Source organism: Megascapheus bottae, chromosome 13 (genome assembly GCF_031878675.1).
Source record: "Megascapheus bottae isolate mThoBot1 chromosome 13, mThoBot2.hap1, whole genome shotgun sequence".
NCBI classification, from domain to species: Eukaryota; Metazoa; Chordata; class Mammalia; order Rodentia; family Geomyidae; genus Megascapheus; species Megascapheus bottae.
In genome coordinates this window covers 57,508,431-57,523,173 of record NC_143521.1, presented here as the reverse complement: position 1 = coordinate 57,523,173, position 14,743 = coordinate 57,508,431, and the positions used below count along the sequence as shown (strand labels likewise).

The window sequence follows — 14,743 nt, the reverse complement described above, 5'->3', positions numbered from 1 at the left end:
AGAACCCAGAGCACGGACGTGCAACCATCTCCTTATCTAACTCTCACACTCCGGAGCAGTGCCCTGCTCTGTCATTCTGGGGTCCCAGCCAGAGAATCTGCTGCAGCTGAGACCCCCAGTATCTTTTAGTCTGTCCAGACCCAGGCCTGTTCTACTCACCTGCCCAGCCTCACCCACTGCTTCCTACAGACAGAAGCCCTGGGCATTGCTTATCCTGTGGCTCCAGGCTCTGCCCAGCGACGTCGTCCCGGTAACTGCAGTGCTTCCCTCCCCACAGCCAGTTAGTTCTATCTGTGATGGCCCAGTAGCCGTCGTCACCAAATCTCAGGCACGAGTCAGATCACTGGTGTGCTTTCCTGTCGTGTGTCCAGTGTAAGGACACACATGTCCTTGAAGTGTTTTAGAGACATTCCTAAAAAGAAAAGGTGCCTTTTTTAGATGGACACTGGCGACTCACTCTTGTCATCTTAGCCACTCCAGTGATGGAGGTCTGAGAACTGGTTCAAAGTCGGCCTGGGCTGGAGAGTTGGCGAGACTTTATTTCCAGTTAACCAGCAACATGCTCTCAGTGGTCAGATCGAGAGGCAGCGTTGGCTGAAAAAGCTAGGCAGGAGAAAGAGGCCTTAAGTTCAGCGTGCGCCCCTCCCCCGCACGCACGCACGCACGCACGCACGCACGCACGCACGCACGCACGCGTTTCTTGCCTATGGAACATTGGGCTCATTCCAGTTCTGTCTCCAACCCCTGCTGTTGTCCTTCTCTTGTTTATCCATGCATTCACTCATTCTGTCCCGTGTACCCTCTTTACACACATACGCACATGTGTAAGCACGGATGCTGGCGCTTCCTGTACGCCTTACCACCTCTGCGGTGACATGATGCCTGTGCCCTGGCACCAGCTGTTTTGACCCCACAGGCATTGGCAAGCACACAGAACCAGCTGGTTTCACATATCAGTTATTCATCTGCCAGCTCCCACTGCCCTCCTCTTTTCTGTGCCCTGCTAGGGTGGAGGTGGGCAGTCACCCTTCTTCTTTTCCCTTCAGGACACAAAAGTGGCTCATGCTGGCCTTTCTCCATTTGTGTTAGGAGAGACGGGCCCCGCATGGCACAGGAAGATTCTTCCTAGGACTTCCCACATATCCCAGCCTGCCTCTCTTATCTCCTCTCATGGGGGAAGTTCCTAAAATTTACAGTGCCTGGCATGGTCCCTCACCCTTCCTGGCCTGGGGCAGCCCACTCCGTGCCCATTGGAGGACTCGCCCAAGGAGAGCTGGCCCATCTGGCCCTCACAGGCTGCAGCAGGGAGAGGTCAGCCAGCTCTGCCATCTGAGCAGCAAAGAAGAGGTAGAGTCCAGGGCTCTGCTGAGGCCCCCAGAGAGAAATGGGGACACATCCTGATGCTTTCCAGTTCAATGCTGAGGCACCCAAAATAGCAAGCAAGAACAATGCAGGGGAAAGGTCTATACCTTCTCTCTCCAGGAACTCCAAAGCTTCTTTCCTAAGGCTGGGTACATGGAAGTTTCTAGAATGTCATCCAGCCTAGGGTAGAAGAGGTTGGCTGGAGAATCGGGAAGTGTGGAGTCTCTGTCTTTGCAGGCCTATTTCTTCAACTAATTATACAAGGCTGTGTTCTAGAAGGCTCCTTAAGAAGAGCTAGGATGTTAATTAAAACACTGAGATTCACACCAAACCCATTTCTAGCAGCACGTGAACCATAAACACAGGCAGCATTTGAAATATTAAAAATTAGTGACCAGATGGAGTAGACTTTTAAATCTGGGAGTCTTTAAAAAAAAAAAAAGGAATCATGAGTTTTCCACTGGATCCCTTTACCTGCCAAAATGCAGGCCAGCCTCTGGGAATCTGAGGGATGAAGCTGCGTTCTGGATCAGGGATGATGTTAAACTGGTGTGAAGTCCAGCTGCCTCAGGTCAAGACCTGCCTGCTCACAGTTCTCCCGAGCACTTCGGGTCTGCCGGGGCGGGCCCCGTGTGCTCCTCCCTGTCTTGTTGGGGCTGGGATGCTCTGGGTCTCTTTTCTACTCCCACTTCCATCTGTGTGACCCCAGGGCTGTTCCTCTGTAGATCTCACCAGGCCTGCCTGTGAAGAGGGACGTGAGTGACAGGCATCACGGGTAGCTGTGAGGACTCGAGTGCCAGGGAGAGAACAGCCCAGGGCTTGGGGCAGCAGACCCAGGAATGATGTCAGCCCGGGTACAATTCCTGGGTCATGGAGCTTTGTCCCTGACAAAGGGACACTGGTGTAACTCCATGTCAAGTTTTATGGGGACAGGACCCGTATATCCGTTCTCGTCCTCCATCCTGTCAGCAGGGAGGCTGCTCCATGAAGGTGACCACAGTGCTGTGCTGTGGCATGTCCCTGTGCGTGGCCCCGAGGGACCCCGGCTTCCTGGGTGAGAGAGACAGACAGGGCCAGACCCTACACGGTGCTCCCTGCATCTTTGCATTCTAAGAACAGAGGGGGCGGCTAGAGACCAGTTAACTGTCTAGTCATTTCTGGCGACGGTGTGAATGGGGACCGGGCCTCCCTGGGGAGAGGGAAGCCTGTCAGCCACCTGGCTCAGGCCCAGGCAGGAATGGTGGTGGCCCAGTGCAGGTCTGTGCATGTGTGGAGCTGGGCCGTTGGCTCTGCTGGGGTATACAGATTGGGGTGAGAGCAGGGGCTTTCCCGTTATTCCCATGGAGCCCGTGAGCTCGGGTGATGGAGGCAGATGGTGTCAAGGGCAGTGACTCCCCACCGCGCTCCTCCTGGGCGGGGTTCTCCTGTGCGGGTGCTGTACTCTTCACTCAGGGCTGGAGCTAAATAGGGCATGGACTCGTGTCCCCATTTTTTGGCCTCGTTTCCTGGTACCCCAGGGCTTCTCCCTCCCCGCCCCCCCATGTGGCTGCCTCCCTTTCTGGCTTGGTCTGATCACACATTAGCCTCCCACCTTGGTGAGGATGTGGGGCTGGAGTCTGCTCCCCACCCCTTGGGGCTCAGGGATGCTGGACCTGTGTGGAAGAAATGACCACCTCACGGGCTGGCTGGGGCCTGAAAGGTCACTGGTGTAAAGCACGGGCATCCGGTCTGGCAGCCCTGCTGCGCTGCTCGTCTGGCCTCCTCCCGGAAGTCCATCCTGATGTCCAGGTTGTGTGTGTTTTTTTTTACTGCACTTGTCTCTTGACTCCCCACAGTCCACCATGACTCCAGCTGAATCAGCTGGCATTTCTCCCATCGTGTGCCCTTGTCAGATTTACTAGGCTCAAAGGCGTCTGGCTGTACTCACCTCGAGGCCTTTCCTGTGGCATTGAGCACGGGCCTGGCACGTAGTAGGTACCTCCCGTGAGTGAGGAAGTGGGGCAGGAGCCAGCAGAGGGTCAGCTCTCCATGTTAGAAAGTCCTCCTCGGCCCTCTGGAGGAGCCCTCCTCCCACCAGCCCTGCTTCTGAGCTATAGACGCCATCTTCCTCACACACAGTAGGGCTGCGGGGCTGCTTTCCCCCTCCAGACATGCCAGCCTGCTCCTGCTGAGTGCCCACTCCCCCTTACCCAGGGACCCAGGGCCCCACTCTCTCATGGCTGGATCTCCCTGTCACCTGGCTCTCAGCTCAGCTGTCACCAGAGACCCTCACCATGCACGGACTCCAGAGCCCATCTTACTCCGTATCTCTCATCTCTGGGCTCAGCCGTGGGAGAGTTTCTCAGAACTGCCTCCCCAGGTCACTAACGCCTCTTCCTCGGTGCCTAGAGTGTTGTTGCACCTGCCTGGAGAATTCACATGCGAGTTTCTGTATTTTTAAATTCATAGTATAAGTGTGGGTGTGAACGTCGATACCTTAGCGTCTTTCCCCAAACCCTTATTCCGTGTAACCTCCTTGAAGTGATTTCCTCTCAGTGTTTCACACTTGCTACCCATCTTCTAAAGTGTATCTTTGTGACTACTGCACCATTTTATTGTAGACTCGAGGTCTCCTCCTTGCTAGGTTGGTGCTCTACCACTTGAACTATGTCCCCAGTACTTTTTGCTTCCGTTATTTTTTAAATAGGGACTCACGTTTCCATCTGGGCCCACTTGAGCTGCAGCCCTCCTGCATGCATTTCCATCTGGGCCAACTTGAGCTGCAGCCCTCCTGCATGCATTTCCGTCTGGGCCAACTTGAGCTGCAGCCCTCCTGCATGCATTTCCGTCTGGGCCAACTTGAGCTGCAGCCCTCCTGCATGCATTTCCGTCTGGGCCAACTTGAGCTGCAGCCCTCCTGCATGCATTTCCGTCTGGGCCAACTTGAGCTGCAGTCCTCCTGCATGCATTTCCGTCTGGGCCAACTTGAGCTGCAGTCCTCCTGCATGCATTTCCGTCTGGGCCCACTTGAGCTGCAGCCCTCCTGCATGCATTTCCATCTGGGCCCACTTGAGCTGCAGCCCTCCTGCATGCATTTCCGTCTGGGCCAACTTGAGCTGCAGCCCTCCTGCATGCATTTCCGTCTGGGCCAACTTGAGCTGCAGTCCTCCTGCATGCATTTCCGTCTGGGCCAACTTGAGCTGCAGTCCTCCTGCATGCATTTCCGTCTGGGCCAACTTGAGCTGCAGTCCTCCTGCATGCATTTCTGTCTGGGCCCGCTTGAGCTGCAGTCCTCCCGCGTGCATTTCCCACGAAGCTGGAATGACGCCCCGCATGTTGTAACAACATGAATTTCCCCGGAAATTATCAGCCGTGTGTCCCACTGGATTCTGGAGGCGAGCCTCTGGCACTCTTTTGTGCTAGAATAGCGTGTACACTCCTGTCCTGGAGAGACGGATGGGAAATTCACATGTCCACCTTATTATACTGTGATATGGGCAAGACCCAGGCACGCTTGTATCACTGTCTAATTGTAGTGCCACCAACTTTGGGGCACTTGATTCAATGACCCCTCCATCCCGCCCAACCTCATGTGTCTACTGGGTGAGTTTAACCTCCTTCTCAACACTGCCTGAGAGCCCCGAGACAGAGTCCATAAAATCTGGATCTGCCTGCAGCTCTGATTCCTTAGAAGGGGTAGCGGTGGTGTAATTAATAAGGTTGATGATTTCTGCTTTCTGCTTTTGCCTTTATTTTTGTCTTTCTCTCCCCTCCTCCCGGAATACCCAATGCACAGGCAGAGAGATACAAATACACTTGGCAACGCAGACTGTGAACACCTACACACAGACCAGCAAGAGGCTTAAATGAGCAAGAGGACGTGCTGTGGCGTGGGCCCCGAGAAAACACCACTGTCTGGCTATGCAGCCACAGTGTTCCAGCGAAGGGGGCCTGGGTGACTCCCTCTGTGTGTGGTCCCTGTGGGTCCCACACAGGGGCACCGTGGACTGAGGCTGCTTCCTGGGGGAGCCCAGTGGATTCTGCCCCCGGAGCCCTGGAACAGAGACTACCAGGACACAGAACACAGGAAAACCACAGGGCTGACACCCTGCAAATCTCATCTTCCCATCTTCCTTGTTGCAGGAGACAAGACAACCTGGGCAGACGGGGGACGTTAGAGATTTTCAGCCCTCCGCGGAGCAGAGGTGGCCCTGTGACTCAGGAACCCTTCAGATAACCGGGTGACAAACACAATGTCCATCCTTCCCACCTACGTCATCCATGGCCACATGGCCCCCGTGGATGTGACCACGGGAGGCCATGAGAAGCCAGCAGTGGTTGGCCCTGGGTGAAGAGGTCCTGTGGTCTGGAGTCCAGCTGGCTCCGCCATGTCTCAGCTGTGTCACACACACCAATCACTTCATTTCCTCGGAAGTGCCCGCTGCGTCTTTCCAGGACCCTCCACTGACTGGACAGTGGTGACTGCCGACCGGTGAGATGGTGGCTCGGAAGGTGCCCGCCCATCACGAGCCAGCATCAGGACCTCTCTGAGGACGCGACTCTGTCTCCTGTTCACCCCAGACACCCGTCCGGAGCACACTGCGCCCACAGCGCTGGGCAGAGCCCCCACAGCAAGTGCTGGGGCAGCAGCAGGACGGCACGTTGGCTCAGGTTGGGTGCAGGTCCCGCCCAGCTGGGCCACGGACCAGGGAGGTGGCCTGGGACCAAAAACCTAGACACTCCAGTGGCCAAGCACTTCTTGTCCAGACAGAAAGACTGTTGGGACCCCAGATCCCCAACTCTGCTGGTGACCTTCAGGTCATGTGATGGCCCTGGTACAATGGGCTGCAAGAGAGTCTGTCTGCTTCCTGAACCATGGCGCCGCCGCCCCCCGCCCCGCCCCGGTCCAGCCTTGGCTTTCTGGGGTCCTTCTGACACAGGCCTTGGCCCATGCCTACTGCTCTGCTTCCAGAAGGAATGTTCTTTTCGCAGCCTGTCCCTCAGGCCACCTGTACCCATCAGCTGCCCCTGCAGGCCAGAGCTCCCCAAGGCAGCCCCAGCAGACATTTCCAGCCTGGCGGTCGCAAAGCATCATGGCCTGCAATGGTGCCTGGACCAAGAAGGGGAGAGAGGTGCTTCCTTAGACATTCCCTAGTGGGCTACAGGACCTCGGGGCCATCTTATGTGGACAGCTGGGGGCAACAGTGGCCCTGAAGATGTGGGCATTCCTGAGAGGCGTCAGCAGGCTAGCTGCTGCATGGCAGACCCATCCAGCCGGAACCATGCCTGGCCCAAGACAGCAGCCGGTGGGGGAGCGGGGAGGAGGGAGGTGGTACCGAGTCACACAACGTCTTCAGTGGAACTGGGCTTTGGTCATCAAAGGGGTGACTGACAGATGGCCACCATGACCCAGATGAAGGAACTCTAGTCCACTGGCCAGCCTGGAACTGGACTTATCTCCAAAGACTATCTCGTTTGGCTTACATCTGTTGGGTTCTCGAACACAAAACTTTCCATTTGAGCCATCTTAAGCATCCAGTTTCGAGGTACTAAGTCCATTCACATGTTGAGCCATCCCTCCCTCCCTCCCTCCCTCCCTCCCTCCACTCATCTATCCATCCATCCATCCATCCATCCATCCTTAATCTTCTGCTACGGAAACTCTGTCCCATTAAGCAGTGCTTAAAAACCATCCCCAGCTCCTAACAACCACTCTTCTCCATTCCTGAATGTAACTGCCCCAGCGACTGCATTCCTACGATCCCACTTATAACACCCGTTCTTTGTGACAGGTTTATTTAACGTAGCATGCTATTTCTAGGGTCCATCCATGTTGCAGCATATGTCTTTTCACCCCTCGTTTCTAAAGCCGAGGCCATCACTGATGCCTTTACTACATCGTGTGTCCACTCAGCCAGCACTGGCAGTTCGTGTCACTTTCACTCGACGTGGTGAAGATGGCTGCTATCGTGTACAAACACCTCTGCTGAATATTGTAGATGCTGGAATTACCAAGTGATATTTTCAAACCAAGGTATTTCCTATACACTCTGGATGTCTGCCTTCTCTTAGAAAAATCAGTGCATCTCCTTCCTTAGCTGTGCAGTGGCTGAAAAGAACTTGGGGTGCTGGGGGCTCAAAGAATGGGGCGTCACAGGGGAAGTCAGGTGACTCAGCATCCCCCACCCCACCCCAAGGGCTGTTCTGAGGATATCTGAGGCCAGGCAGCGAAAGCTCCCCTCAGAGGATAGGTGATCCCAGAATGCTCTTTAACAAATGGGGTGATGTTTGCCAGAAGGTTCTAGACGCCTTCTCCACAAGAGGCTTGCCATCACGGGAGCGAGCTAACTTTGGTCTGTTAACCTGCCCTCCCCCCCACACCGACAGAACAGACATCAGTTCCTCTGCAGTGTTTTCCACTGGGAATAGTGGTGAAATCCAAGCCCTGAACGGCAAGAGGCTTGGCACATAGTAGATGCTCAGTAAAGTCTGGTTCCTTTTCTCCCCTCCCCAAGCAGAAGCCTGGCTGTTACGTGAGAAGGTTGGCATACTTCCTCGGGAAAAGAAGGAGGGAAGTGTAGCTGCCAGCTCCTTGTGGGCTCCCTCCAAGACTCAGAGGTGTTTGGAGTTACGACTTGTGGCTCATCAAATTTCATCCACTCATTCAACCAATGTGTGCCCACTCCGTGCCAGACACCACACAGAAGAGGAAGTGTTCCGTCCCCAGTCACACTCCTGGAGTGGGAGGCCATGGCGTGTCCTGCCCGCTGGTCAGCCAGCTGTGTGTGTGTGTGGTCAATGCCCCCCACAAATCGAGCTGCCCGTCCCACATGGCATGCTTGTCCCAGCACCTGACCTCTACTTACCACTGGTCTTCCTGTCTCCTCGTGCTTCAGCTCTCCCGCGTCCTTTCTACAGGCCCCGAGGGAGGCCTCTGAGCCACCTAGGGGCCAGTGAAGCGTCCGTGGACTGAACACCTCATTCCTCTTCACCTGGGGGACTCCCAGAGGCCAGGTGTGTGTAGTCTGCCTGCCCTTGCCTGGGGCTTGCCATGAAATCGGAGCTTGGATGGAAAAGCACTCTTGTGTTCTGCATAAACATATGGGATTGGGGTTTTCAGACACATACCTGGAGTGAAGACAGTGGCTGCCTGGCATAAGGGAGCAAGTTCTGCAACTCACTAACTGAGGCCAGAGGAAGCGTTTTTCCCCTTGGTTTCCTCGTCTGGCAGTGGAGATAATACAGTACCCACCCCAGCACCTGTATGGGCATTGGCGCTGATGGAGACATTGGACAGAGAGGCACTTTGTAGTCTCTTTATTCAGGTTATAACGCTCATGTGTGTTTCCTGTGCACCTACTGTGTGCCTCTGGGAGTGAGAGCTTATCTGTCTTAGGACAACTGGGGAAAAGCCCCCAGGCTGAGGAAGAAAAGACTTGCCTGTCAGATGGTTGTACAACCCTTTCATGCATTCTGATTAGCAACTGCCAGTGAGTTGGCATGGCAACACTTCCCCACAAACTGCTAGGCAGTGAGCTTAAAATAGGTGTGCTGGAGGTGAGGCGGCAGCTCAGACTGAGGCAGCCTTCCTGCAGGCCTGGCGCTGTACGAGAGGGGCTAACCCTTCCCAACACTCTTCCTCCCACGTGTTACAGATGGGGCCCAGAGAGGGCGCTCGTGGAGCAGCTGCTGGATGACAGCCAAGATGGTACCTGGTTGTCGTTTATGGTGACATCCCAACAGAGCTTCGGGCAGGCCCGCACAGAGTCCTAAAGCACGCTTCGTTTCCAGTGGGTTTCCATCTATCTTCCTGGCATCCATTCACGTGTCTGAATCCAAGGACTTCTTTCCTTTATGCACAACCTGTGTGTGTGTCTCTCCTTGCCGAAGCCTTGGGCCCTCTCAGAAACCGACCACGCTGGCAGCGAGACAAGGTGAATGCCACTGGAATCTCCCCTACCACCTTCCTACCTAACTTCCGAGCGTGCAAACCAAGCGTCAGGGTGCATCGGAATCCACAAAGCACTTTCCAGTGAGAAGATTCCAGAAGATTATTCCACACGGCTTTCATAGCCTGGAGAGAAGCCAGGACTCTCGACCTGGATCCTCAGGAAGAAGTGTTCGTCTCTGTTTGTCTCAGTCATCACTTGAGTTATTTATTTTTGCTGGTCTTGGGACTTGAACTCTGGGTCTGGGCACTGTCCCTGAGCTCTACCACTTGAGCCACAGCACCACTTTTGGTTTTCTGGTGGTTCACTGGAGATAAGAGTCTCATGGGTGTTCTTACCCGGGCTGGCTTTGAACCTTGATCCTCAGATCACAGCCTCCTGAGTAGCTACCATTGCAGGTGTGAGCCGCTGCGCCTGGCCTGCAGTCATCGCTTTATTGAGCAAACTTCCTCAGTTTGGGCCATGTTACCTCCTTGGGCTCTGAACTGCTCTTAAGAGAACTTCACAGCTCCCATTGGATCCCAGGCTGAAGTCCCATGTCTGGGAGGTGACTTTTTATTTTTATTTTTGATAACTTAACTTCTGAGAATAGAGTGCCAGACACGTTTAGACTCGCGCACGCGTGTGTGTGTGTGTGTGCGTGTGTGTGTGTGTGTTTAAGTAAATCTGTTGGGATGGTGCGGTGTCTGAGAAAGGGCCCTCAGCAGGCACTGCAGGGGACGGTGTCACAGGCCCTGCTGCTTGCCCCCTCAGGACATATGTAGGGTATGAAGTTATCACACACTCCAAGTGGGCATGTTGGACTCTGCAGAGCTTTCAAAACACCAGAGCCACACACAATGACTCGTCTGTGATCCTAGCTAATCAGGAGGCTGGGATCTGAGGGTTGTGGTTCAAAGCCAATCTGGGCAAGAAAGTTCATGAGACTCTTATCTACCAAAAAGCCAGAAGTGGAGTTGTGGCTCAAGTGGTAGAGTGCTTGCCTTGAATGAGAAATCTAAGGGACAGCACTCTGTCCCCAGTACCAGCACACAAAACCAAACCAAACCACCACCACAACAAAAGTGTGGATGCCCAGACCCGCCCAGTCTCTCTATTCAGGTGTGTGGTGCAACCCGCCCCTCCTCAGTGACACAGTCCAATGGCTGCTCTTCAATTCTCCCACTCCCCATGCTAATTAAATTCCAAGATGCCACTGCGATTCCCCAGATTCCATCACATACGGTTACTCCTTTCTAAATGAGAAAAGTTTATTCAGAGCTGACAGACAAGGCTCCGGAGTCCTCCCTGGAATTTACCTCTAAAGGCTCTGGAAGCCGTGGGTGAGGCCTAGGGGAATGAGATAAATGAGATGTGTCACATGTGATTGCCTTTGATTGTCCTCTACCCCATGTCTGGTCTGGTCTGGAGGCCCAACCCTTGGTGACTGGTTGTTCAAGGTGATAGAAAGTCGAGATGAAGTAGTTGAATGACAGGATGGATACATGACATGGATTTTGTTTTGCCAGTCCTGGGTCTTGAACTCAGGGCCTAGGCACTGTCCTTGAACTTTTCTCAAGGGTAGTGCTCGGTCACTTGAGTCACAGCACCACTTCTGGCTTTTTCTGTGTATGTGGTACCAAGGAATTGAACCCAGGGCTTCATGCATGGTGGATAAGCACTCTACCACTAAGCAACAGAGAGAGAGAGAGAGAGAGAGAGAGAGAGAGAGAGAGAGAGAGAGAGAGAGAGAGAGAGAGAGATACCAAACTGGACTTTCCATTCTCCTGTCTCCCTTTGTGCCAGAGGCCCGCTGGTGTCAACATACATTTTTTAACAATCTCTGGTGCCTTCAGGAAGCAGAGAAGGAAACTCCACTGGGACCCATGGATAGAGTTAGTCCTCTACTCTTTGCAATGAGAATTTCTAGAAAAAGATCATTCATACTTGGGACCTGAAATGACTTCCAGTGAGTCAGTAGACTTGAGATGGAAGGACTGGGTTTTCCTTATAGCGGTAGCTCTTCCCGGGGTCCTGCTCTGCCTTCAGCCGGTATAGCTCTAGTGTAAAGGTTATGTGCAGTCACAGGAAGACGAATCCACCAACGCAGGTCTCCTGTTCCCCTTCTCTTTAGTGTTTGAGAACCCTGGGCTGTGACAAAAGGGATGAATGATACCTTTACATGATGGCAGAAAATGGGAAGAGAGTGAGGAACGAGACTTGGGGAACATGGATGAGATCTTGTTTGCAACTCTGTTAATGCTTTCTTTTTAAAGTAAGGTAACGCAGCACTGGCAGTGGACCATGACAGTGACAGGGAGCTGAGTCACAGCTATGAGCTGTGACCCTTCATTGGCACAGGGCACAGCCAGCCCCTAGCAGAGGAAGGAGGGGTGGTGGGCTAACAGCACATGTGGAGCTCGAACCACTGCAGGGCTCACAGCCGGGCAGACGGGGGGGGGGAGGGGTTCCTCCTGTCTCTGACCCTCTGTGGGGATGTGTTGGTGGTGTGTGCTTTCCCCTTACCCCTCTGAAAATTGGTTCTGTGCAGACCCACATCTCCGGAGTGCTGGGCCATCTCCTGCCACCCCAAAGCTGGGGCTGGAAATTGTGCCTTCTGAGGCTCAGATTTGCCTGCCCAAGGGTGATGGCTGGACAGGGAAGAGATCTGGGGCCATCCTGGGCAGTGGTCCCAGCATGGCTGTGTGGAAACAAACCCTCCTTTCTCGTCTCTTCCAAGTGCAGGGCCACACTACAGTTGTGTTGGAGTGGATCTGAAACGCTCCTGGACATCCATTGAGAGACTCCAGGTCCTGCCCTGCCCCTTTCCCAGGGAGATGGCTCAGTTCACTCAGAGGTGAACCTCTGGCTCTGAGATCCCCAAATGGGCTCCTGGCCTCTGAGAACAGTGAAAGAAACAGAACGCTTCATCCTCACTGCTGCTTATCAGAATCCCGACCTGCAAGACTTGTAACTATGCCCTCTGTGTAAAGTAAGCCACGATTTTCTCTTGTTACCAAGATATATTTTTTTATGTTAGTTAACTGTATACTTTGTGTAATTTTGTACATTAAAAAAGTATGCTTTTTCCATAATCAGGGGTTTATTTCTTCCTTTTGGTTTTCATTACAGTGTTGGAGTCCTGATACAAGACAAAAGGTCACTAAATTCAAGACTCTGACTCTCCCTCCTTCCCTCCCTCTCTCCCTCCCTCCCTCCCTCTTGCATCTCCTGGGGCTTGAACCTAGAACCATGCATTGCTGCTTGGCTTTTTCCCTCCAGGCTGGCACTCAGCCAGACATCTACTTCTGGGTTTCTGCTGATTAATTGGAATTAAGAGCGAATGCACCTTTCTGTCTGAATTCAATTTCGGAATTCCACTTTATGAGTAGATTACAGATATGTGCCACCAGTGCCTGGCTAGAGCGCTCTTGTTTGGGGCTGGTAATAAATTACTTTTTCATTAGTCAAGGCCACTTTGCTCACATAGTGTAGCCTTCTTGTGGTGTCCTATGCCTGACCGCTCCCAGCTCTTACAGACCTGGAGCCTGGAAATCAGAAACAAGCCTCACTCGGCTACAAACCTTGGTTTGGACACACTGCTTTTCTTCTGGAAGTATCAGAGGAGAATCCATTTCCCTGTCTTTTCCCACCTAGGAGTGGCTGCCTGCATTCTTTGGCTCACAGCCCTTTCCTCCACCATTAAAGTCAGTGTTGCAGCATCTTTAAAACTTTCTCACCCTGCAACTGATTCTCATTCTGTCTCCTACTCTCTCTTCCATGTTAAAGGACCAGCCCTACCCACATAATAATCCCCACAAGCAGTCAGATGGAGAGAGAGGGAGGGAGGTAGAGAGAGAGAGAGAGAGAGAGAGAGAGAGAGAGAGAGAGAGAGAGATTTTGTTAAACACACTACTCAAAAAGCCTTACATCACATGACAACTCATGCAAAATCCAGGAATTATAGGGACATCATTGAGATTCGCTATTCTGCTCCTACAACTTCTGTGTCCCAATTAAGGGCTGAAGAATAAAAAGTTATTTTAGATTCCCAGTGGCCTGGATTTCTGCCACTGGCTGGCCATGTAATGTTACTCAGCTTGCTTACCTCTTAGAACTTCTTTCCTTATAGCTAGAATAAGCACAAGAATTCACAACTGGCTGGGGGAGGGGGGGCTTGCTCTAGGAGTTGTAGACCACAGGTCTGTTCTCTTAAGTTCTTGAAAATATTCTTTTCACATTTTGCTAGGTTTTTCTTTCTTTGAAAACCCTGTGTTTTTGTTTGTACACTGAAAATATTCATTGGAGCTGAGCTGGCGGCTCTCATCGACTCTGTGCCACCATCTGATGTGTCCCTCCCTATCCCCAGCCATTGCCCCAGAAGGCTTTTCCAGCTGAGAGGATGAGCTCAAGGTTGGGCCTTATCCAATGTCACGGTACAATTCATTTATGATAACGGTGTCCCAGGAGGACTGAAGGGGTGGGGTGGGAGAGGCCACAGCCGCCATTAGCAGGGCGGGGCTCAGGTGTCCTGGGCTTCCTGCGTGGGCCTCTGCCTGCTGGCTGCTTATCCTTGGGCTGGCTGCAGATTGGTGGGTGCATCTCCGACCCTCCACCCAGCCTCTGTTCACGGCCTCCCCGTCTCCACAATGAGTTACTGGCCCTGAGAGGAAGTATTAAGGAAAGGACTCCAACAAACCTGTACAGCCACTTCTGGCATTAACTTGGACAGAGGGTGAAGGTGTGACATCAACAGCACATCAGCCTGAAGGTAGCGGTGCCACTGTCTGCTGCATGGGTCAGAATGCCTCCTCTTCAGGGGCCAGATGGGTGGTAAGGGGTGACTTACAGTCTGTGACTGGGGTTCCACAGCTGTGGGAAAGCAAAGAGATGCTTCCCAACATGCTAGGGGCAGAGGTAAAGCATGGAGTAGAAGGCAGCCCTCCAGAGTCCTGTGTAACCAGGATCTTGGGTTTGCTGCAACACTGTGCATTTTGCACTGTATTTGTGAGTTCCTAGAGGAAGTTCCTGGTCTCTTCAACATGGATATTCCCTGCCTAGAGTGTGCTGGGAGTACTACTTCACAAGGCAGACTATTCCAAGGAAAACTTGAAACTTGAAGCATATCAGGTGCTAGTGGCTGAGAGTTGAGGGTCATAGTCTGAAGCTTGCATGGGCAAAAAAAAAGTCCAGGAGACTCGTCTCTCACTAGCAAAAACAAAATCAAAAGTGGAACTGTGGTGGCTTAAGTGGTAGAGTGCCAGCTTTGAGTGGAAGAAGGAAAGTGAGAGTGCAATACCCTAAATTCAAGCCCCAGTACAAGCACACGAATGCACAGTCAGAAAGAAGAAAAGGAAGGAAAGGAAAAGGAAAGGTGGTGGAAAACTGGGCCCCGGGATGGGACAGCATTTTGGAGGTGGGACCTTCAATGCAGGCCTGTGTCCCCAGCATTTGCCCCTCTCCAACACAGGAAG

At 53.0% G+C, this 14,743-nt stretch overlaps 1 long non-coding RNA gene across 1 annotated transcript; it reads left to right on the top strand.

Moving 5' to 3' along the window:
* Window positions 1-6,420: 6,420 nt before the first annotated feature.
* LOC150055998 (uncharacterized) lies at window positions 6,421-9,410 on the top strand. Its single transcript, XR_016537499.1, has 3 exons — window positions 6,421-6,887; window positions 7,211-7,375; window positions 7,860-9,410. It is a non-coding gene; the product is annotated as an uncharacterized LOC150055998 (long non-coding RNA).
* Window positions 9,411-14,743: the final 5,333 nt, after the last annotated feature.